At 39.4% G+C, this 23038-nt stretch overlaps 1 long non-coding RNA gene across 10 annotated transcripts in view; it reads right to left on the reverse strand.

The window, feature by feature from the left end:
- LOC137175687 (uncharacterized) overlaps nt 1-23038 on the reverse strand; it is a 262964-nt gene that overhangs the window by 188100 nt on the left and 51826 nt on the right. Inside the window, exons 4-5 of one of the 10 annotated variants that reach the window (XR_010925684.1) lie at nt 22783-22897; nt 1448-1878 (exon numbers count right to left, since the gene is read on the reverse strand). The exons of 6 other annotated variants lie outside the window; for them this stretch is intronic. This is a non-coding gene — a long non-coding RNA (uncharacterized lncRNA). Of the gene's footprint in view, nt 1-1447; nt 1879-9569; nt 22898-23038 lie in introns of those variants that run through there. 3 more of the 10 variants (XR_010925683.1, XR_010925682.1, XR_010925681.1) reach the window with 3 other exon arrangements.

A 23038-nucleotide genomic window follows, 5' to 3' on the forward strand; every position in this document is an offset into this window, starting at 1 on the left:
TACTGGAGGTGTGAATAAGCAACTGTTTGCTTCTAGCAAGTTCACCACATCAACTTAATATGTCAATGTTGTGTTTACAGCTCCACTTCCTAAAGTAGCATAAAAGCAGTTATTGCAGCTTTTAAATGGTTAGCTTCAAAGCACTTATTTTTAATAGCAACACTACATCTGGCTAAAGTTTTAAGTGTTTTAACATTTTAAAGCATTGTTAGTGTCACTCTAATCTTGTGTGTGTTCTCCACCTGGCTGAGTTCTGAATACAGAGCCGGACACAGTTTACACTTAGCTTAGCACTCAGCTTCAGTAACCAATTTATTGTCAGATAGTTCTGCTTCTCTAACATCTGACTACTTTGTTAATCTCAGCGTTAGATGCAAAGTCATCACTGGCTAATGGTGCAAATACAGCAAATGGTAAGAAAATTCATAATGATCCATTGAGGAATGTGGACAGTGAGTCTTCAACGAGTTAGCAAAGCTGTGTTTGCAAAACCACTCACATCTATCTCTCCTTAAACTCTATGTGTAACGACCAGAGCAGTAAGAGAGTAAATGAGTGCAGCCATTAAAACAAAAGAGGCCTGGGATTTTGTCCAATTAACATTTAACCTGGATACAAGGAACTGGAGGTGGAGAATGAGGGCAGAGGAACGTAAAGTGGATTACCCTCATTCTGAGAGCTAGGCTTCTGAAGCTGGTTGTCAACTTCACAGTTATTTAGCTGAAAAATAGCTGCTGCTGAACATAGCTTTTTAGCGTATAAATAAGTGCTGGAGTCTATATATGTGGGACCCATGCACAACAAGTGTTTTTTCTCATGGTTGTACAGAACGTAGGCCTGTAGGTTAAGCAAACACAGGTAAAAACAGCATGCATTGCTAGATATAACCCAGACTTTACAACGGGTGTAAACAACGCAGAGATAGACCGACCTGACAATCAAAAATAAAGAGTAATTTCTCTCCCTCTGTCTCTCTCTCAGCAGTAAGCCAGCTCTGTCAGTGCCCATGCAGTGCAAGAGAAGTCATTGTTTGTGCCCATTATAAAAGTTCAGGCCCTCACTGAAGGAGTCAGGGAAACAAGGCTGCTTGACAGCAAATCTTTACTAAAAGCATATAATAGGAAACCTTTTTTTTTTCCCTGCACAAATGCCAACATTATGCCATATGCATGAGTAATGGAGGCAGGTTGCAGCGCCCGTACCACTCTACGCTTTGATCAAATAAATATTAAAAACGGTTGCCAAAGTAACAGAATGCTTAATTGTGGCATATTGAATGATAAATTAGGCAGTGTGTTCACTTAAAAACATGGGTTAATTGGCCTGTCAGACCCCAGTGTTGATTTTGCTCCAAAGCAAAGTTTCTGCTGAGTAATGCCAGGAAACATTTTGTTTATTCCAGATGAAATCCTTGACCTTTAAACTATAATGATTCACAAACCATAGGTACCTTTAAATGTTTATTTGGCATAATATAGTATATATATTTTTTCAATTTCAAACAAACACTCTTGTTGTGACTTCTTGTTCTTGACACAGCCAGGCACTTCACCCCACTCATCCTTCTTTGCCTATTCAGCATGTGAGGAGGGGGGTGGGGGGGGGCAATAAATCAAATTCCCCATTTCTGCTGTAGTGCTCCACAGGTCCAGGAGGACAGTGTCCACTTCCTTACATTAATCTTTTAATGGACTCTCCTCCCCTCTCTTTGGCAGCTGCACTTCCCCCAACAGGTCAGCAACGATTGCCGGGGTCATTAGTCCTCTGATAGGCTGAACGATAAGATCAGCAACAATGGGGACAAGGTGTGGGAGAGACAGCGCTGAGCAAGCTACACAGCTCTGGGTTAAAGAGGAGAGCCGTCTTTGCAAGGTCGTACTGAGAGAGAGAGAGAGAGACAGCTGGAGTCAATTTAACACTGAAGTGCACTGTTTGGGGTGGTGTTGCAGAGCTGATACTTCACTGTAGAGAGAGGCATTGTGAATACTTTATTTTCAAAATAGCAGGGTCAGCAGCAATAGTCGTGATATTGTTTCTACAGTAATAAAGGCTTTAAATTAGTTGGATCGTGTGCTTCAGTGAGAGCCTTGTTTCAACGTACTGACTTTTGCTCTCTGGAAATATTAAAGTTTTGAAAATAACTGATTGAATATGAAGCCTTTTGCAGCAGAATACTTAATTTTTGGAAGAACTTCTCAAATGTGTTTTACACAGCACTGGCCAGCAGATCAAGGTTGACTTTGAATTGTATGACTGAGTTCTGTGGTTCAGATCACAGCGGATAAAGCTGGAAAAAGCCAGATTTTCTCTCTTAATGAGCCCAGAGGAGAGTTTTTCATAAAACAAAAGGACAAGATAAGAGGGAGAATGTTTGTTCTCCAGGAAAAGCTTTTGGCCCGTCCTCTAATGCAGTTCTCATAGCCGGCTGCACGCCGGTTAAAATTAACTACAGACAAAAACGATTCAATCCATATTATCCGAAGGGAACAAATGGGCTGGAGTTGATGGTTTGATAGTGGGTAAATGTATTTCTTAATCTACACTGGGGTTTAAGGGTAACTGGGTAAATGTGGCCCACTACTCACAACAAGTCCCTTGAGAGATTATACCAATTGCCATTTCAGAAATGAATTCAGTGACCTATAGTAATGTGATATTCATTTGCACACTGTTTGCCGCCAGACAATTGTGTGTGTGAGTGTGTTTCATGTGTGTTATGTGTTTCTTCCTTTTGCCACAATAAACGTTGAAAATGATTAAAAACATTCAGTATGGACTCATGAGAATCAAATCCTAGTTCCAGGATGTGATTGATCAGAAGTCAAGATCTGCAGTCAACAGTGGCTCATAACTAGAGATATAAACAAATACATTATTTGAACAGATAATTTGCAGATACAAGTAGCATCTTAATTGTTGCTGTAATATTCATTAGTGTGCCATCTGTTTTTTTTAAAATTTTGAATCCTTCCACCTTGCTTGATAGTAAAGAGGATAATGAGGATTTGAAGTTAGGGACCGTCTCAAAAGTGCGTGTGAAATGGCCAAGATGGCTTTTTAATTTTTTTTTTTAGTTTTCTCACTTTTTTCTCTTCACTTTAAACCAACTTCATTTTCATGTGGACCTCATCTAATTTCATGCACAGCCTCCTTTAACAAAACTATGAGATACTGTGGTCAGTTTATTGTCAATAGCTTTCTAATTTTTTTCTTATCATGGACATCTCAGATGAACTTTACGTTCATCTTCCTCCAATTATACACACAATCTCCAGTGATTAAAGAAAATTCACACAATATGGCTCAATGCAATTCTGACATGTATTTTCTCTCTTTTAAAAACCTCCTGGTCTGTTCATTTCCACTTGCACTACAAACCTTTACACAGCTTTTATCTGGACTCTGTTTAGACGCTTTTATTTTTAAAGGCAGGGCTCAAATACAAATCATGTTTTATTATTTGATTTGTTTAAATACATGGTCAACATGATATTTTTGCATCTTTAGTGAGCAACTAAACACATACATATGGCAAATATAAATAGAAGTGGTAACAATTTGCACAGTACAGAAAATGAAGCATTCTAAACAAAACTTCTGGTAAAAGCCTGTATCGACATATACAAATACTGATATTTTGGGGACATAAACAGATAGATTCAGATAGTAGCTTTGTGTTGCAACCCTACTCACAACATGAATAGGCAGCTCAGATTGATTGGTTACCTCCAATCACTAACTATATCTAATCAAGAGTGAGCAGAATTGAACTACATTAAGTTATTTCTTGCCTCCACATTGGGAGCGAAGCAGAATGCAACCTTACCAATCCATGTCTTTTTACACCAGATAACATTTATGAAGATAGATCATCAGAGGAACCCAACAACATGCCTTCTTTTACTAAGTAATTTTATTCTAGCCACTAATCAAATTAGGCTACAGTTTGCATAAGAGCAACCCCACAAACATGCACATACACAAAATGAAACACATGAGTCAAATTAAGTAAGCAGCTTGGGCTGTTGAACCCTTACTTAGTGCAACAGTCTTCTCTCATGTTATTGTTTTAGAAGACACAAAAACACTTGGACTGATTAGTTCTGGAAATAAATGATCTCTAATTAAGCTAAGTGCTTCAGAGGGAATATTTTAGAAGAAGAGGAGCCCTGAATGGCTAAACAAAAAAAAAAAACAGGAGCTAAAACACAGAAGTATATTCTGTTTCTTCTGATGGTGAGTGGCAAAGACACAAAGAGAGATGGAGCGAGGCTGGGTGGGTGATGTGGTCTGTGTAGTACTCAAATTAGCAGTACTGCCTCCTCTTGTAGTATAATTAATAAACCATGAACTGCTTCACTTAAAAACTATTTTTCAAAGTCTGGGATCAGTAAGAGGAAAATTGTTTGAAAATGTTGAAACTCCATCCAGCTCACATGTTTACTATGCCATCAGCTCTGTGGTAATTTCATAGCACAGAATGTCACAGAATAATAATATCAGGCATAAGAGACAGATGATGTCACGATGGGGAAAAATGCTTTCTCTGGGCAGTGTTCATTTTTAATGGGATAGACTGGATGTCATTCATTCATTAGAAACAAACCTGGGATTGATATATCACAAGAATGGTCAACATATATTCAGTTAATTGCAGCTTTACTTGTGACTGTGCGATAGGTGAAACACCCTCTGGTGCACTCGAAGTGATACAGTATACAGAGAAGATGTACTGCTTGAGGCTATTGATGCAAATAATGAAATAGCGTAACTAAACTGAATAATACATCCTTTTAGCCTCTTTTAGCTCATTTTGGTTTTACTTACTGCACAATTTCTGATAAACCCAACATACATACCTGCATAGCACCAAATGGCAGATAATATTATCAGGAGTCTACAGCCATGCTAGCGGTTCTGTGTGGGTCTACTTGGGGACAATGGTGCTTTGACCTAAATGCTAAGGTCAGCATGCAAACATGCAGACAATAGCAATGTTAACATGCTGATGTTTATCATAGTTTAGTGTGTTAGCATGCTAAAATTTGATAATTAACACTAAACACAAAGGGTTTTGTAGGTATTTGGTCATACACCAAAGTATTGGACAAAACAGTATTTTGACCTGATAGTAAATTAAATATCCAACAAGCTAAACATCCAGATATTTTACTCAAGACTTAATGGAGATCCAAACAGAGCTAAAACGACAGTGAATATTGGATTTACATTCTTCGGGTGGCCAAAAACATGACTCCAAGAATGCTAATGTTGCTCCATGTGTGGTGGCCTTGTGAGGGAACAAAATGGCTTTTTCATGGTAGAAATTCTTACATCTCATTACAGAAAAAAAGCACAAGTGTCACTGACACCATTATTAATTGCTGTATTACATGTATTTTTGCCATTTACAGTATTCCTTGCATTGTGAATGCTGGCTCGCTCCTGTTGCTTCCTGTGACATTTAAATGGAACTCAGCACTCGTTAATGTCATTACTTGTACCTGTGCTTTTCCTGCTATGACAATTCAGAAGGTCTGCAGTGAAAAAGATCTATTGTTTGTGAAAATATTGGCCATTAAAATTAGAACATAGACATATGGTGGTGGTGGATTTGTATCTGTCAGCTAGTTTTGATGTTTTTCTCTCTCCTAATGGACAAGATTTATGTAGCTTTAATTTTCATATTAAGTTAATTTGGATTTGTGTAATAGTTCACCTTGCAGAAGACAATAACACTTTGTTTTTAACCGTTGAAAACAATCAAATAATTTGTTCATTGCTGTGATTGAAACAAAACAGCAACTTTGTGAGATACTGATTTAGGTTTTGTTATTGTACCATCATTTATTTTGGGCAAATAAGCAAACTACACTAGTGGCTTTTAATTAAAAGGTATGTCACACTTTTTGTAAGGTTGTCTTACTATGTGATTGAGACACATAGCAATTCCATTGATCTCAAACTTAAAGGACAGGTTCACAATTTTTCAAGTCTGTCTTAAAACAATAATCAAGTGACCATACCAACACTTTTTTTGCTCACTGTAATCATTCCTCCTGTTCATACTGACCGTTAGAAGATCCCCTCCAAATGCATTTGTAATGTAAGTGATGGGGACAAAATCCACAGTCCTTGATTTGAGCAAAAATTCATTTAAAAGTTTATCTGAAGATAATGTGAGGCCTCAGCTGTCTGATTTAGTCAAATAAAGTATAAAAATGGAAAATCTTCCACAGTTAGTCTTTTGTGTGTTCCTGTTCAGCTCCAGTGGAAGGATTATAACAAAAAGAGGGAATCTGGCACTAAAAAGACGGTGACCTTGAAAAATAGACTTGACATATTAGCTTCAATTAGGTGGCCAGTATGATCAGGCAGAATGATTAAAGCAAGAAAAACATGTGTCAGTGTTCATTTGGACACCTGACTAGATTGTGAACCTATCCTTATCCTGTCTGTATCATCACTAACGTACATCACTGCAGTGGAGGGTCTCTTACTGTGGAATCTGTTTCATCTAACAAAGCTCATTATCTGTACTAACCTTTTACAACGTATCCAGTGATTCAACCACATGAGATCTCATACCAAAACAGCAACAGGCCTAAATTAAGAAGTGTTGCAATTTACACATTGTTAAACATGGGGCAGAGAGGTATGGTCTTTTTTTAAATTATTATTTATTAACTAGGCTACTTTATTGTGAAGATATCTTACCAAACAGCTTTTACTTTGAGTGCATTGACTGCTCCTCTCAAGGACAACTACTAGAAACTATTCTGATAGAAAAGGACACCTGGGAGTATAAAAGAATATTAATAAATCATATACGTTTATGATAAAAATAATAAGACACAGTCAGGGTCTGCCATATCCTGGACGTTGTAGGATTGCAGTTTCTTGCTCAAGGATACTGTACAATGCTTGCTGTCACAATCTTAAATCTCTGGCCTTTCAGTAGAAGTACTGACCCCCTAATTACTTCAGCATGGTGCAATAAACACCATACATCAACAAACCTTGCTTGATTATGCTCCAGCAACACTTATAGTGTAAGGATCAACTTTATTGTTAGACTAAAGTGTTTCAGTTTGGCGGCCTTCTTCTTGAATGCCATAAGATGGTGATAACATGATCTCCAGTGTTTGGTCTGTGTGAAAAACCTAAAATATCATTCAATCTTACACCGCGAGACACTTGACGAAGCACCTTTTGGACTCTTATTGGGTCATAAAAGAGTCCCAAACATGGTAACAATTGTATCCCACTGAATGCTGGAACTAACACTGAAAGCTTTTCTCCTGCTGGGCTCCTATAAGACATGGTGTAAATAGCTGTTTCAGCGAGCCTCGTCTTTGCCAGCTTGTGATTTCCAAGGAAGGTTCCATTACACATCAAAGCAAGTGAGGGTGGTTTATTTATCTTGTAAACACATGCGCATTACTAATTACACCGCATATCACCTTAAAAGAATTCCACCTCCATCAAAGTCACGACTGTTCGATAGAGAATGATTTTTCCTCTTTTCTTCTATTCTCTCGCCAGGACGGGATTAAAAGCTGGTTATCGTTCAATTCCTTTAATGTCGCCTCTCTCCCCACTGCCGTTTCAAGCTAATTAAATTTCTTCCGGGGCAATGCTGTATTGGCTGGTTGACAGGTAACATTATAAAGCGTGACCTTCCTCACGTTGTTATCCTCTTGACAGCTCAGAAATTCTACTGGTGGGTATAGACAACTTTTCATGCAACAGATACACTTGTCAAGTCATGTCAAGTCGAACTTTAGCTGTAATTTCTTATTCAAATATTGTGCTACATAAAATTGACAAAAACCTACATTTTCTGTGTATAACCATAAAGTAAAAACACTAATATGGAGGATAAAATCCCATCAGCAATGAGGTACGTATTTCTAGACTGCTGAGCACTGACAGAGACCTATGGTTGACTCATCCATTTGAGTAGGAGGAGAGAGGTGCTGCTACATCAGCTTATGCAAACCAGCCAGGTGTGTGTGTGTGTGTGTGTGTGTATTGGCCGCAAATGATGAGTTTCCAGTGGCACATTCAAATTTCTTAATATGCCAGTTTAATTAATATGATAAATTTTAAATACTGCTTTAATATTGAGGAAAACATTTTAGGTAATTGTTATCCAAAAAGAGCACTTTAGCATGAAACCTTTCATGCACTGTATCCACACACATTTCCTCAATATAATCTACATCTTTGCCTGTGGGTCTGTATTGAAATCTTTCCCCAGCAAATCTGTGAGTGTGCTCTGTTACTGTATGCATGCCTGTATGTGTGTGTGAGTACAATGTGTGAGGATAAGTGAGCACTATGTTCAATTGTCCGTTCACTGAGCTCAGCAGGGTGTGAGGGCCCTCTGGCCAGACAGCCCAACACTCTGACTGATTGTCAGGCTTCATTTCAGATCCTCAAATAATGTCTTCTTATGACACTGTGGCCACAATGGACCAACATTTTAAAAATCACATTTTTATTATTTGTATATGCAATTGAGTTTTTTAATTAATTAATATAATTTTTATATTACATTTGAGCTTGAGCTTGTTAGCTTAATATAAACACAGAACACAGAACATAATTCCTCCATAATGTATAAAAGCTTCTGAATATATTATGTGATATTTAAGTGCAACTGGACTAGCATTATGCAGTTGTAAAATCAGAAACTAACAAAAGTACACAACTGTGTCCTTCTTAAATATAATATAGCTCATTTTTAGAGATGTATGTCATTTTCTCCACTTTAACAATGATGGACAGCAATGATTGCAGCTACAGGAAGTAGACAAAATAATGAAAGCACTTAAATGTCAAACAACTCTATCACTAGACAAAAACTGGGACATTGGATGAGTATGCTAAACCCTGGAATACGTTTAGTGACCGTTTGTTTTCTTACGTCCAGTGCCAATATTTTTTCTCTAAGCATGGCAACTAGAATATGGTTAAGGTAAAGGGCAATTTGTGGTTGCGGCAACTAAACTATGGATAAGGTACAATTAAGGCTAGGCAACTAAAACACTTCATTAACGATACAGAAAGATTGTGGTTACGATTAATATAAAGGCATATGTTAATTTCAAGTCAAAACTACAGCCCAACCTCCATACCTTTACTTTCTGCTTCACTATGTCCTCAACTGGCACTGAATGTTGGCATTGGACGTAAATCGTCAGGTGCAGAATAAACAAGTATGGACATAATTCCAAAGAATACTGAGCTGTTGTAAAAGACCACAATCAATGAAACCATTTAAACACAATTACAAATGACAGTTAGCAGCATTAAAAGGTACAGTCTCTGACAATCAGCACTTTGACGTGGCAAATTTTTAAGCAAAAAAAATCACTAATAGCTCTTTAAAGAGGCCAAACATCTTCCACCAATTGCAGGTACAAAATGTCGAAATAATGCCAACTAAAGCAAATGAAGTCCTCTAGGATTAAAGCATGTCTGGAAACAGCAATAGCATTTAGTTTGGAGTAAATACAAGAAGAACCGGTTAGCGGCATGAACCATGAACACTCAGTCTCACATCAAAATCTGTGTTTTTTATTGAAAGAACATCTTCAAACAGTTAAATAAAACACCACAAATAACATAACAGATCAGTAAACAACACAACACAAAGACAGTGATTCAAACAACATGCAATAGCAGCATCCATATCAACCACCATAGCAACAACAGAATACCTGAAAGAATCTCTGTAAGAACTAAACATCATATACATTCACTGAATGAAGATTATGAAAATAAAATGCACATTTCTCGCTAGAAATGTTATCAAAATGCATTTTAAAATATTGCATTTTCCACTGAGAATAAAAGGAGTGGCAACCTTTTTCTTTTTTGTTTGACCAGACAGATTCTTGACAGTCATGTGACGTGGACGCAAAGTAATGACACACAGACACAAAGTCAGATTTTTCCAAGTCAAATATGGCATGGTTTACAGTTTGAAACACAATTATGAAAGATGGCAGCAAAGTTGAAAAGCTGTCAGAACTGAATTATTCATGTTGAATTTTGGAAGAGAGTTCAAGTTAAGCTTTGAGGGTATAGGTGTCCATGGAGTGGAACCACAGGCCAAAAAGAAAGGGAATCTGTAAGTGCTGCCCTCAATAAGGAGCTAATGCTCAAGGTTTTGAACTCAGATAAACTGGAACAGGCTCCACTTCAGCATTCACATGATTTTTAAGCATCTCATACCTGATAACTCAGTGTGACTGCAGGTTGGAGAAATATAAGAAGACTATGAAACATGCATAATGGGTGCAAAGACCTGATGGAAAAATATTATAAAGAGGGCTGACAAACACTCTACAGATAACTTTGCCAGGACTGTTTTCCCACTAACCATTTGTGCCTGTGAACACATTAGAGACAGAGTGTGCCAAGAGCTTTTCAGCTAACCTCTCCAGGCTGGCAGAGAAAAATGTTGCTGGAAGTATGAAATTGTCTTCATGCTAAATTGCACATGGTTTCTCAAACCTCACAGCCCATACTGCTTTTGAGAACAATGTTCTTAGGGCTTAGCCAGGCATATTTTTAATCTTTTCTCAGCCTTTATGAGTTCATATTTGAAGATTTTAGGTCCATAATGAGATTAAGACAAGATGATATAATGATCAACAGACCAAAAAATCATGATATTTCCAAAGAATATGCAGCAACTCAAATAACGGCTTTTACCTACACTCACCTCATTTCAGTAGTTCATTTAAATAGGATTTTTTTTGCACAGTTCAGTGTATACGAGTGGGGTTCAAGGAGCTTGTGTCCTATATCAGCCAATAAAGCACTCAACCGATTTATTGGATCATTCTCCGTGACCTCTGGTGGCAAGATACAAAACATAGAATAACTGACCTTGACACTGACCTTTTTGAGCCACTGATTTTTAGATTTACACATAACATTTCTGTGCTACATACCAATGGTGTTATGTTGGTGTTGGTGTTATCTCTTTGTTTCTCAAGTCACAAATCTCAAGTCACGCTAATTTTGCGCAATCAAATCAAATCCATGACAAAATGATACCCCATCCACATACATGTGTCATATTACAGAAGCTAAAGATGTCTCTAACTGGGATATTATGACATACTACCACACTGCAATATGCATGAGACATACTTACAGCTGCTGTTAAAATGAAACAGCATTGTGCTACATGTGGTAGACTAAACTATGAATAATCTTCCTTGTAGAGTGAGAATTATGAGTGGAAACGCTTAATAAATCATATTTGTCATATCTCTGCTTTCTTGAGTCATAATATGACTACTTGGCTAGATATCAGCATGGGTGGGAGGAACATATTGTAAAGCTGTGTACTCACAGCTTACCCACACTGGAATGTTCTGCATTTAAAAGGAGGAGTGGGCTGAGCCAGTATTTTTGTTGTTGTTTTTGATCATGCCCGCTGTGATGCCTGGTACCCCCAACAGACTTGGCTTTCACTTGTAGTTGTCGGCAAACTTCTCAACTTGGCATGATGTTTGTTGATTAATCAGATAGGTAACACTGGCTTGAAAACCAATGCTCAAAGCAGTTCTCAGCACAGGAGTGCGCCTCAGTGCTCGCCGCGGTCTGTCCTCTGAGAGTTGCATGAAGAAGCAATAACAGCTAGGTAAACAACGTTTGGAATCATAAAAAAAGAGGTGAGAGATACAGTGTTTGTGTGTGTGTGTGTGTGTGTATGCTTGCTTGAGTGCGTGTGTGACAGAGAGATATGGCTTATACTACATCACTCTAACTTTCAAGATTTACAGTAGCTTCTGTGTATGCTGTTCCTATGAAATCAGAGCCTGAATGAGATTTTCAATACCATTATCAGCCTCTCAGCACACATTCTGGGCAAACACATGTAGCGATATAAGATTTACTGTAGTGATACAGTACAGAGCTTGTCTGTCTTTTATTTGACCATCATATTCAAAGGTACTTCAGCTGACCTCTCACACAAAAAAACTCACACACCACCACCCTGTTTTGCACATAATACTATGCACTAAAACCCAAAGAATATCATCACCTTAGGGGTCTTACTATTTATACCTGACTCTCTAACCCTTCTCTAACCCCCCGTATCATTCCTGCAATTCATAGCTCCCATGTTTTACCCACTGCTGTGCTCCCTCTCCCTCTTTTTCTCGCCCCCTATCAGCATGATGGAAACATATTTCTGGCAGTGAGCTCCTGAAACACAATTCCTCCCCTGTCGATATCCCGCAGCCTCCCTCACACCTCGATCCATCTGTCACTCTCCTTCTCCCCGTCTCTCTCTCCCTGCCTGCATCTTTTACCCATCTCCCTGTGTTCCCTCTAGTGTCCTGTCCAACACCCGTTCTCCTAGCTGACAGATCAGTGGCCAAGACTCCCTGCATCGTGCGGTGTGTCCTCCAACCCTCCCCTTGACGCCACCTTCCCCGCTCTCCCATCCCACCGCCTCTAGGTCCATCTTCATTCTGGGCAATTTCCTTCGCTCTCTGCGGGGAGGGTCTGTAATGCCGTTTATAGTGTAAATCGCTCTCAACTCACACCCCCACCCCCTCTCCTCCTTATCCATGTCACTGCAACACTGCCCATCCCTCCTTCGTGCACTCATCTTCTCTCCGTTTTTCACACGATCGTTCTGTCAGGTGGGGACAGTGCCTTGAAATCGCTAATAAGAATGTTGTTTTCATTAGGTGTTAACATGGAAGTCTAAACACAGACACTCACATGTGCTTTACACTCTTGGGCGACACCACACAACACGCACTCGAGAGCTATTGACTGGTGACAATGGCAATAATCACCTACACTAATCCATTTAGAGCCTTTGTCATTGGTGCTAGCATGGAAGGGGGATTGAGTGGGATTGCGCTGGCTCTCCTCAATGTGATAAAACGGAGCAGGAGAGATGTGTCAAAGTCAGCCTCAAAAACCTTGTTAAACAAAGTTAATCTGGCTACGGATTGATCTGAAAGCAAGGCAACACAAACCAGAGGTAAACACAAACGCTTGTGTGACCTGACCTTCTACTGCTGAACCAGCGTGATATCATGTCTGACCTTCAAGAGTCAAAGAAAAAAAAAATGTAAGGATGGTGTAGTCTGATACCAAAACATGCAAATACAATGCTTTGTGTCCTCCACTCGTGATTGGTGTGGGCATACATTTTTCTTCACATACTTATTTACATGCTTGTTACTGAAATCAGCAGGGACCTTGATACCGCATTAATTCTTATTGCAGAAAAAAATACTGAGTCTGAAGTCATTATAATGAAGCAAGACTGAGGGTCTACAACCACGCTATGGCAGCTCTTGGGCACAGCAGCGCTTTGAGCTAAATGCTAATATCAGCATCACACCATACTCACAACAACAATGCCAACAGATATACAATTTCCAATGTTCGCTGCCTTGGTTTAGCATGCTAGCATGTTAACATCTGCTACAGCTAGGGCTGCTGGAAATGTAGATATTTAGATATTTCACTTGATGTGTGAAAATCTGGTGGAGCTAGGGGAAAAGTCAGTCAGCTTCATCCCATGGAGAACATGAATGTCTGCATGAAGTTTCATGCCAATCCAGCCAACAGTTTTTGAGATGTTTTAGTCAGAATCAAAGTGATGGCCAATTGATCAACCATCAGACCAAAATTTCCATTCCTCGCAGCTTGGCTAAAAATAAATAAAACATGAATAAAAATCTTGTTTCTTAAAACATTTGTGACTGAATCACATTTCCCCAATCTTTCATGTATGTGCATTTATTGCATGATCTTGTACATGTAGTATACAATACAATGATACTAGGCTTTACTAAGAGTATCATAATATTGGATATTGGTCTTTACAATTTAACGATTAATCCCTCACTCTTCCCGCTGCCCTGTCTCTTCTCAATGCTGCCTCTGTAAGCTTGATCAATAGACTGCCACCAGCTTTGTATCCATCAACAAATAACTATGCAAATAAAAATCAATGGTCCAACAACAGAAAATCACTGGCTCGCCAATTAAAGCCTACCATAGCCCACAAGCACTTTAGGAAAGTTGCCATGGATTGACATAAAAGAGATCACAAGTCTCACAGTGTTGGCAAATGATAGCTTTTGTCCTACTGTGAAGCATATAGGACCTTTGTTCTTGTGTCTGAAAAACCCTTATCACAACCATGAAGATTTCAAGAATTAGAATAGCATGCTTGAGGAATAGAGCATAAAAACATGCATGATTGTCCTTACTGCAGGTAAAATGTGAGACAGTCAGGCTGTTCTTCACGGCTTTTAGGAAGCCCTTATCTGTCAGCATGATCATTATCCTCATAATCCAAACACAGTCATCGACCTTCTTATTCAATTGGTTTACTGTTTGAACAAATTATACAGCTCATACCCTTTCGAGAGGTTTCGAGCCATTGGGAAACCCTCAAATAATCATGCCGTTACAGTTGTGCAGATAAGCAGTGGACAGCACACACACACATACACACACATATATGCATTCGCGAGCACCTCTTTGATTCAACCTGTTACCATAGAAACCACGTGAAAAATGGCCACCAAGGCCTGTTATTTACAAAGCCTTGTGAAAGGTATGATGACTGTAAGACAAATAGCTGTTCAGATCTGCAGAATCCCATAGACCAAATACAGCTCTCAAATCTGAAGAGTGGAACTTTTACATATGAATGAACGTCTGTTACATTCAAGCCCTTGCCAAACAAGTTCACACAATGCTGATTAAACCTATCACCGCCAAGTAAATCTCTCTGTATTTCACAGTATACAGAGTTTTAAAATCTGGTGTCAGGTTTGACATTCCTGCGCTGGCCTGATGAATGCATACTACACTAGACACTTCCAGTTAGCACTCTGCTAACTTGAATGGGGATAAAATAATTTAATTGTGCAGCTCTTCTAACTTTCCAAATGTTATTGGACTGAATGGATTAAATTATGATAGTGAAACGAGTTATTTCGTGGGGGTTGTGTGACGCTCAAAACAATTTATCCACTGTTATCCACTACAGGCGCAACAATAATGACAAAGTAGGCTACAGCAGAGCCTATGATGTAAGCATGTGTCAACAGTGTTTTTGTAATTACTCTCATTGCCAGAAGGGGGAGACAAAAGTCCTGCTCTCCAGCTTTAACTGTGTGCTATGAATGTAAAATATAAGCTCATACTGAAGCTGTATCCACATATTTCAAGAACAAAGAGAATATCTTTTGTTGAGCAATTTTAAAATGCATTTATATCTAAGGCAATAATTTTGGTGACAAATGGCAATATCAGCAAAATTAGGTGAATGGAGCTCTGAACAGAAGAGGGAGACAATTTACACTCAGCAATTTTATCACATTTCTTTTGATGCTTTTTTTTTTTACCACTGAAAACCCACTAAAGACGTGAAGCTTTGCAAGGTGTTTTCCCATATTTCACTGAACTCTCTCTTCTAGAGTATTGTGACATGCTCTTAGCTGTAGACTACAGAAACACAGATGCAAAAACAGCAATGAAAATAGACTAAAATAGCAGTGCTTCCCGTCATCCTGAGTGCCCAGCAGGCTGGGGATATGAGATGGGTCTCAGAGATGGGCCAGCAGCAGGGTCTCCACCTCCCTCTTACATTAATCACTGTAAAGATCATCTCAGATAGAAGACAGCAGGTCGAGGCTGGGGAATGGGGGGGCTGAAGGTGAGGGCTACAAGGCCAAGATGATGGAAGTTGGAGGGATGATGCTAAGAGGAGAGATAGAAGGAGGAGGGGGTGGGTTCTTGTCATTGAAATACCTGGTGAGGAGATAGGTAATGAGGATTGGGGGCAATAGGGTTTAGAGGGCTGGGGCTCATGTTCAAGGCCTAAGGGTCCTTGGCCTATTTTTAATGAAAGAAGGGAGCAGGTCAGGACTGGACAGAAGAAAGAGGTAATTAAGTTTATTTATTTTCTTCCTTATGTCCCCTTTCCACTTTCATTAACATTTTTCCTGTGACCTACACACTGGATTGGTACAATAGAAAATGTATCTAGAGCTCAGCACTTTGTTCTGGAAGTGCTTCTGGACATTAAGTATTTTAATCACAAAGGAACCAGAGAGCAAATTTATCTGCCACTTAGAAAGTAAAAGTAATCATTTGAAAACAAGAGAAAACCAGCTTAGCACTTGTTAAGAGGTTTGCTCTGAGTGAGATGTGCCATAGGTCATGAATAAATGTGACCTTTACAGTGTGTAAACTAAGTGTCATGAAATATAGCAATACATCAACAAAGTCAGGTAAGAAGAATTCAGCTAGCAAGAAAACATGGATGTAAACAATAGGTTCAACAAAGGTTACAAAAACTCCACAGGATACCTTTAAAGGGCATATATCATGCTTTTTGTGAGCTTCTGTTATTTTTTGCTATTATGATGTCAGGTATCTATGTTAAACATGGTCAAAGTTCCAAAACATGCTCATGAACAGTGGTTCGTTTGTAGCCTTTGTTGTTAAGGTTGTTCCATGGGTTGTTCACATTGTCCACTCACATGTTTTAGATTCAGGCTGGAAGTTTCAATTTCAAGTAAAGAACAAGAAAAACAAGTGAAATTTTACTACTATCGTTTGCTCACGTAGCCTTGGGAGTTTCTGTGAATTGGCTGACAGAGTGGGCTTGTTGGGAGGAGGGCCTTAAAGAGCCAGGAGTTAAAACAGCTTGTTTCAGACAGAGGCTGAACTGAGAGGCTGCATAAACACCCAGTATGAGAGAAATAAGGAGTATTTTGGACTGTAAATTATGCAAAGATATTACAGTAGAGCCCCAGAATAAAATATAGACCAGGAAAAGTCCCCTTTAATTCAGTTGTAAACTAAGTGATTAAGCAATTAAGTTTTAGAGATTCAAGTGTTTCTGTGTCATACAATGGCCATAGTATGACAAGGGGAGATACAACAGGGACAAATATGATGAGCAATGGAATGGTCAACAGGTGGATAATTGCCTCCAGAAGTTACATATCTGCAGTTTATTTTATGCCTTTCAAAAAGGATGTCTTTGGAAAATAAGTTTTCATTTCCAATTATTTAATTCTGACCACTGAAAAGTTACAGCTGAATTGTAAATTCAACAATTTCTTGAGCTCTTTGTTCTTATGTGATAAGTAAGAAAACAGGCACAGAAGACAAACAGTACAAAGAAGTAAAAGTAAATGTGTCTAACGAGTCTTAAAAGTGAATATGAGTTCCATAACTACAAAAGCTCCAGTGTAGATCTGTTGCCTTGGCCCCTGGGCAAAACACACATACACACACACACACACACACACACCATGGGCCGGGTCATATTTCATAGCTTTAATGAATAGCTGCAGCCGCTACTGACAATCCCCCCCAGTGCAGAGAGAGAATAATAAGCTCTGCATAATAACTGTCCCTCATCAGCGTTCACTCATCATCGCACTGTATAGCGCACTCACTCCCTTCTTTCCTCCTCATCTCCCCCTTCACACTTCTGTGAAGGAGGGGGGTTAGTAAAGCAGAGCGAGGCAAGCAACGAGGCTCCCGTGGGAGCTGGCTACACGATAGAGCCATTATGGGGAAATAGGCTCGTGCATTTCAGGGGCCAAAAGGGGGCATGCTTAAGTAAAGAATCCCCACTATTCACTTTCATAGCGAAGATGCAGCCACAGAGCACATAAACAGACACCCCTGCTTGCACTCATACAGTATATTGAAACCACTAATACTGTGGCCTGCAAAAACATGTATATATTCACACACACACACACAAACATATCCCAATCTGAGCAGGGCAAAACTGGCCTGAAATACACGCTCAGGTGTTTTACAGCCGGTAGCTACTTTTATTCAGTGGCAAATTCAAATTACCATCAGGTATTCTACTGCCTCTGCACATTTCCCTGCTGTTTAAGGAGTGAATGGATCTGTTGAGTAAAGGCATTTTCATTATTCAATCCCGTCGCAGATTCAGAAAATGCTCCTGCGAGAATATTATAATGGCATCACTGCCCCATTCTTGCTTTCAAATTGCATCGCTCTCAAGACCTATTGCCAACATGGAAGGTTTGTTGTATTTCAAAATGAGGATTAAGATTGAATAATTTATACAAATGCCTCAACATCTCTTTACAACAGCACAAACCCATATACAGCACAGTTCAACACGGCCTCCCTCTCTCTCTCTTTGCTGCTCTGCTCATTGGCTGCAATCTCTGACTCAAAATTAACCAAATTAATGCTGCTTTACAGTTCACTGTGTTATACTGGAACCACATATATCATACATTTACTCTGACATGATGGGCAATAATAAAGTCGTGATCTACTGGGAGTAATGAGGCGCTTTGACAGTATCCACAGTTTGCTGAGTTCATTACTAAATAACCTGATGATATGCAGGCTACATTCTAGTTGAAAACATGCAGCGTATTTACTGCCCAGATAATGTCAATGTATTGCATAGTGGTTCTGACCATATGAATAGAATACAGAGTATGTGTATTTCAGGGATGTGCCAGACAGTCTGTTGGGTCCATATCTGGTCCAAACAAGACCTTTTCATAGATCTATAAAGACCATCCACAACCTGATCCATTTTGAATCCCTTATTATATCTCATTGCTTTCTGGGTATACCAGGTGTCAAAAATGCCCAATTGTCTACTGCAGTTTGGTTTAATATTGAAATATTTGTATTTTTTTGTCTGTTGTTGTTGTTACTGTTCATGTTTTGAATGAGGGGACATGAATAAAAGTGTTGTAAAAAGAAAATGCCCAATTGCACTGGGGGCCGTATTTTGGTTGAGGCGAAACTCGCTTTGTGCGTCTGTGTGGTATTTTGGTGACCAAACGCAGAGCACACGGTGCACAGGTGGGAGGAGAAGCACAGACAACCAAAATCTGCACAGAAAATAACATTTAACTAATGTGGTTAAAGCAGGAGAGTCAGTACATTAGTCTGAACTGTTCTATAAAATAATGTGGGTGATTCTTACAGTATCTGTTGTCCACAGCTGCTTTATACTGTATAAGAAGCTTCTCCTTCAGTTCATTGAATCCCTGCAGCATCTGAAGCCAGCAGGACTGATATGTTGATAAATTCGCAGCCTCTGAGAAGTGCCGCACCAGAGCACAGTGCTGTTACGCACGGCTGTTCACTGTGTTTAAACCGCCTGAAAATGACACCAGGCTACTACAGTATAACCACACACACTTCTACACACATCAGACTGGTGGGTTATATCTTGATATTCTGCTTTTTATAAAGGGAAACGTCAGGTTAGTGGGGCTCATCACTGCCTCTTTTCCAACTTTCTTCTTAACAAATGTAGCATCTCATGTTTTACCCTTGAAACACATTGCAGTGCGAACGCAGTTGTATAACATTTATTACTAAACTATGTGACCATGTACGAGGTGAGATACATTAGAATTATTGCTGAAATAGCATCAGTCCAATACACTCATATAAACAGCTTTTCTAAATCAATTTCTTCAAGCAGACACAGAGCACTGTTAGCATTCATTTGAGGTTGTGTCTCTGGTCACTTGACAAACATAGGTCAAATTTTCACTCTCCATTCAGATCTGCTTTGGTCTAAACTAATCCTGAGGGAAATATTGACTCTTTAGCTGCTAAATGCTCCACTGTGGTCACGAGCTAGTGGCTGTCTTTGTCTGTTTGGGGTTCATTTTGTGCTGGACAGTGTAAATTGACTTTATCATGGCTTTTTGGTGAAAACAGCTGCCTGATGTTCTTGAAAACAAAGTTGATGAGAGCGGTGACAGTGAACCAGACCGTGACGTTGTGGACCGCAAAACCAAAGCAAGGAGCTGAAAGATCTTAAATCACTTCATAGAATAGTGGGGAACTGCAGAGTGAGGTGATAGATCTCTGTTGATTTTTCACAACAAGCGACATCTTTTACATTACACAGTCATTTAATCCCTTGTTAATATAAAATATTGATTAGTGCAGCTTTAATTTAGGCTTACAGTAAAGCTGTATTACTTGGGAAAGTATGAATACTGTGAAAAGACTGTAACAATGATTGTGTTTGGTTTCTTTGTAGAGAGACAGTGCAATAGAAAGAAGAGATGCAAAGAGTCAAGGACACAGTGTGTAGTCTGAAAGTTTTCCCACCACATCTCAAGCAACACTGACTTTCAGAACCTTGTCAGAAGAAAAGAAGCCTATTTTTATCTTTCCCTGTTGTTCGATGAACCCACAGGGAGTTTAGCCGTTCTTCCTTGATCCAGGCGGGATGGTGGGTTTAAAGAGATTCCTGTCCTTTTCCACAAGAGCCGTACGGCAACTTCAGGGTTAACATTGTCCTTGTGCTTCATGCTTTCGGCTACATAGATACTGATCTCTAAGATGTACCAAGCTCTTGCCAGTTCTTTTCTCTGTTTCTTTTAACACATATCTATTTTGTTTTTCTGTTTCTATATCTCTAGCACAATTGTATTTAGTCACATTTTCCAAGATATCTTAGCAAACCTAGCAGGTGAATTATACAATAATTACAAGATCTATAACAGTAGATTATGGCCCTTATAGACATGAAGCTCAGATATGCTAAAAGAAAAGGGCCTGATGTAATTCAGTATCAATAGCATTAAAAAAGGCTTTTTTGTACAAGTCTTACAATGGCAAAATACTACTTCTGGAGCAAAAAGACCATCCACTTAACCTTAATATGCCATTTCTCAACACTGTATTCTGTATTCACAAAGGATTTAGTTCACTTTCTCAACTCCCTTTAGTAGTTCTCTATTCCCATTTCTCTCATCCCCAGTCTCTCTATATCTCTCTCGGTTCTCCCTAAGCTCCAGGGTGTATTGTTCTTCAAGACTGGAATCATACTGGAGATTTAGAACTTGGTGGATTAGAGGAGGCAGTGTTGTCCCTGGTGGCTATTCCCTTTTGTAGAGCAGACCCAAAAATAAAGGTCCAAAACCGCCAGAGGATAAAGGAAACAATCCATCATACAGGTCGAAAAACCCCACTTGCGGTCAGTTAAAATGATTGTGTACTATCAGTATGTGGCTGTGTGTTGGTGTTAGTATGTGCAAGCTTACATCCATTGTCGCAACCAATACAAAATACAACTCTGGCATTTTATGCAATACGAAGTATGGATCTGCTGTAAGACACTCCTGGATTTGAGAATGAGAGTGAAAGCCTGTCTTATGAATCCATAAGATCCACACTACTTTGGTTTTGAAATGCTGGTTTGTCAGTATTTCAACTAATTTCTACAGCATACATGCACATACTTACAATACATCATAAACATACTCCTGTTCTAGATGTAAACAGTTCATCATACTGTACAATATGACAAGTAAAGCATTTACGGCATGGAAAGAAGCCCTATTTTAGACACAGGGGACATTATGTTTTTCCCCCTTTTCAAATACTACTTGTTTTGCAGTGACAAAATGTCAAGGTCACACTCTCACCTTGGTGGAGATCCATGTCAGTATATCACAGTACAGAAATATTATACTATTCAGATTTGAGGTGTGTGGCAGGGATGTTTGTCTCCATTTTGATTTAGTGGTTGCTATTTTAACATGTGACACATCGGATGTACAGCTTCTAAAATAAGCGACTCACCGTTCCATCTGCTCCGCCATCACAGCATACCACATAGACATAGAGAACATTACAGCACTTGTATGAAACTATTCAGTCATTTATTTGTTTGTCTTTATTAATGTTTATGGTGATTACACAAAGGTATACAGAATCTCACTTATACTATCACCTATATTTTACAACCAACAGTCATCTTCAATATGTCATAAGTCATGCTTTTATAATTATTGATCAGGGATTTCTGCTGGACACCAATGTTCTTTTCAGCTCCACCCTGCTGCAACTATTTAAAGGACTCCGTCTGCATTTTTTTCCAGGTTGTTCAAACGGAAATGGCCAAGACAATTGTCCAGATATACTATGAGCGACAGTGCTGAGTCTGTGTGTGTGAGATGTTTACAAGTGCACCAGATGGAGCAGAGGGACAGACAGCTGCAGAGTACCAGGAGCTCTGGAAGAGAGAGGGTCAGGAGCAGAGCCAGAGCTTCGGGAAGAATAGCACCGGCAAGTCACACCAGGTTCTGCTGTGATCAAGGGCCCATTTACTGATGGGAGGAGAGCTCAGAGTTTATTTTTTTAAACTTTGAGCAACACCAACAGTGTGTGCTCCGTCTGTGTGTGTCTGTGAGCACGTTTAACAGAGCAGCAGCAACAGTGAGTGTTCAGTCTGTCTCTGTAGCTACTGGCTAGGTAGGCTAAGGGGTTTATATCGGTTTACATGTAGCAATGTCATCATTCAGAAAACTGTCAGGTATCGTGGGAAATTTTTTTTAGAAAGGCTTGGAAAAATGGTGTTTTGATGCTAAAACATACGTACAAAATTTGAATTTTCGTATTTGAATATATATATATAACACTATTGGGAAGTGTTGACCTTACACTCCATGTGCATGAGACAAAGGCGGGCCTGCATGCAGTCACAAAGCCTGATAACAACGAAGGGAACCAAGTCAAACAAAGGGAGTCCAAAACAGACTCCATCTCCCAGCAGGCTTTGCTCAGTTCGCACCTTGGTGTGAACTCTGTGAATACTGGCTACATACCAACACACATCACCATTCCATTGTGACTGCGCAGGAGGAAGCTTTGCTTTCTCCGTGAGCCAGTTCACAAAAGGAGGTAACCCTGTGCACGTGCAATTCCCCTCACCGAGTTTGAAGAGCCTCCCCTTGCTGGACAAGCTGAGACTTCTCCTTGCGTTCAACCAAACACAATCACCGGATCCATGAGACAGACCACTGCTGCAACCCAGCGCTCTCACTGCCTGCAGAAGGAAGAGAAAGGATTTCTTCACAAACTTAACTTCTATACCCCACTCTTCTTCAACTAAGTTGACTCCGCGGTTTTCTCCGCAACACCCACTGAGGATCAACTTGCCGTGAAACTCACTCGGACCGAAACACAC

This window comes from Thunnus thynnus, chromosome 23 (genome assembly GCF_963924715.1).
Source record: "Thunnus thynnus chromosome 23, fThuThy2.1, whole genome shotgun sequence".
NCBI classification, from domain to species: Eukaryota; Metazoa; Chordata; class Actinopteri; order Scombriformes; family Scombridae; genus Thunnus; species Thunnus thynnus.